The 2998-nt window shown below is 33.5% G+C and overlaps 1 long non-coding RNA gene across 1 annotated transcript; it reads right to left on the bottom strand.

Moving 5' to 3' along the window:
* Positions 1 to 314: 314 nt before the first annotated feature.
* On the bottom strand, positions 315 to 930 carry LOC145212840 (uncharacterized). Its single transcript, XR_013856796.1, has 4 exons — positions 891 to 930; positions 752 to 820; positions 515 to 603; positions 315 to 444 (listed from the first exon to the last, which is right to left on the bottom strand). It is a non-coding gene; the product is annotated as an uncharacterized LOC145212840 (long non-coding RNA).
* Between the last annotated feature and the right edge of the window lie 2068 nt (positions 931 to 2998).

Raw genomic sequence — 2998 nt, 5'->3', positions numbered from 1 at the left:
GCACATAGATCCACAATGTTCTCTAAAAACAAAACAAAAATACAGTGCCAGCTATATCCAACAAAATTATAGCCAATGCTTAAGTAAAATAAAAAAAAAGAACAATTCAATAAAAAAAGTGGGAAGTGTTAATTTTCAAATGAACCTACCTGATTCATTTAGTATTTGCTGTCCAATTTTATTTCTGAGATTAACCATAGCCCTTGGGGAACTAGGAAACATTACTTTTTTGGGAATATTTTTCCCGCAGCTGTTCATCAAACATTCAGCAATCTAAATGCAATAAAATTTCAATTGTGGCTTTCAAACATGCATTAAGTTTTTACCTTTAATACAAACACTCCACAATTGTGTGCATCAGTTTGCACTGGATGGTTTAGGCTTTTGTATGCTTTTATTTGAAGATCCTTGTCATCATCATTAGAATGAAGTGACAAATATGTTCTAAGAATAAAAAATATGATCTAACAATGATGCAAATGGCTTGATAAGTAAAATTTTAGAATCCACTTACTTAAATTTTGGTATTGCATCAGATCCTTTACTTGTGTTCGGAGTATATGGATCAATTTTGTACAGAGTCTCAGTTTTCCAATGAACAAACTACAACACAAGTAATATATTAAAATCGTAAGCAGTACATAGGCCCTATATTTAATAACGTACTGGTTATAAATATAATAACTTGGAGCGTTGGACATTTAATTTCAAGCTTATGACAAAATGTACACATACGACTTTTACTCTTTACCAGTAGGTTCCAGTGATTTCCGTGTAGGTTGTATGCTCCCATAATTCCATCATACTTTGAAAATGTTACCTGAAACATTACCATTTTCTTAATTTGCGTACACAATTAAAATATAACTGAACAAATATAGTGAGATTACATTATTTAGTGTATGTCGACTTGCCACTTTAAAGTTGTTGTCCAAAATACAGTTTACAATAAAGGAGTCGAAAACAAAAAAAAACATTTTTTGCACACAAGTTGAGTGCATAGTTCATCACCTGCAAGAAATGAACACACACAATTGTAAACATTTGGTTTCTAATACTAACAAACCATTCTGGTGTTGCATCAAGATGGTGCAATTATATATACATGCAGCATAAGCGTGAAACTGTTGAAACCACTGAACATTAATCACATATTACCTTAAATTGTAAGTACTTACTTCTCCATCAAGCCAATTTGTCTCAGCTAAGGTGCAAAACGATGAGTGTCGCAAAATGGACACACCCTTATTGCACAATGCAACAATCATATCATGTTTTTTCTCTTCCCACAACTTCTTTGCAAAAAAACCAAGGGGGGAGTGGGACAATGTTTGCCTTTAGTATGTGACGCACTGGTTGTTTTTGGTGCAATATTGTTTTTCTTTGTGTCTGCATTGCCCAAATAAACATCTTGGACTGTTATTGGATCTTGGTTCTTATTTGGAACTTTATCATTTTTCATTTTAAGGTTCTCAACTGTGCTTGTATCTTTTATTTCACTGGAAACCTCCTCATTCTTTTCACTTGGAAAATCCTCATTTTGCATTTCAAAGGTCTCAACTGTGCTTGCATCTTTTATTTTACTGGGAACCTCCTCATTATTTTCACTTGAAACATCCTCATTTTGCATTACAAAGGTCTCAACTGTGCTTGCATTTTTTATTTCACTGGGAACCTCATCAGTTATTGTGCCAATATCCTCATTATTAATTTGAAGGTTCGCTTGCATCTTTTATTTTACTGGGAACCTCCTCATTTTCTTCACTTGGAACATCCTCATTTTGCATTTCAAAGGTCTCAACTGTGCTTGCATCTTTCATATCACTTGCGACATCCTCAATTTTTGTGCCAATATCCTCATTATTAATTTGAAGGTTCTCAACTGTGCCTGAATCTTCTATTTCACTGTTTTCACTTGAAACATCCTCGTTTTTTTTCACCAGTTTCGTCATTACTTACTTTAAAGCCTCTTTGTTCGTTTGCATCATCTGCAACCTATTATGTGAAAATTTTTTTGTACAAGTGTATGTTCAATTCCAGACAAAATGATGACAATATTAATGTTATCTTTGAGTTATTTAAGTAGCAAATTGTTAATGTTAAAATTGTACAGCCAGGATGCTAATTAATATTTCATTAAAGGTAATCAAGTTTTAAACCATTTTTCTCCAAAACAATGCTGTATGCTGTGCCCAATTAGAAATGTACAAACAAGCATGTTAAGTTATTTTATTATCTTATTCAAATAGAATCCATAAACAAGTTATTAATAAACATAAATATGAAACATACACAAGTATTTCACATAAGCTGCTCACACAAGTCAACACAAGAACTACTAAACTAAACATGCTGAGGGTGAGGTCAAACAAGTTGCCACATGTACAAAATCACTCAAGCATTGAAATCAGTCATGCATAAAAAAACCAAATAAATAAATTTAATGGGGAAATAAAGTTAACAAACTCATTATGTTATTTTTCTTTTTTATTTGTCCATCATCCAAAACTACTGACAAAGCTAAAGAAGATGCAGTTTTCTTTGTCAAGCAATCTGCCAGTTGTTTTTCTGAAGACACCCATGATACGATAACATTGTGTTGTTCCATCATTTCCTTAACAGATCCAATATCTACCCAGAGCCTTTTATCTGACACACTTTTGCAGGAGTGCAAAGCAGCACATAATGAACAGCTATCTGTAAAAGCTTCAATAGGTAATCCTGGCAGTTTGTGACTACCAAACAAGACTTCATTCCATAAAGTGGTCAGAAAGAAAGACGTTTCAAGACCATCAGACATGGCTAATGTTTCAGCAGCTAGAGTGCTTCTTACAACTCTTCGAATTCTTTTTGATTGCCAACTTAAAAGATTGCACTGTCCTTTCTGTCCCACAAGAAACACCAAATAGGCACCTTGACTACCTCCATCTAACAGATTTACAAAGGCCGCATCAGTATACACAACCACTTTTAGTTTAGAATTGTCACCAAGGTTTGA

This window comes from Phallusia mammillata, chromosome 2 (genome assembly GCF_965637545.1).
Source record: "Phallusia mammillata chromosome 2, kaPhaMamm4.hap1.1, whole genome shotgun sequence".
Lineage (NCBI taxonomy): Eukaryota > Metazoa > Chordata > Ascidiacea > Phlebobranchia > Ascidiidae > Phallusia > Phallusia mammillata.
This window is presented reverse-complemented; position numbering and strand designations above follow the sequence as displayed.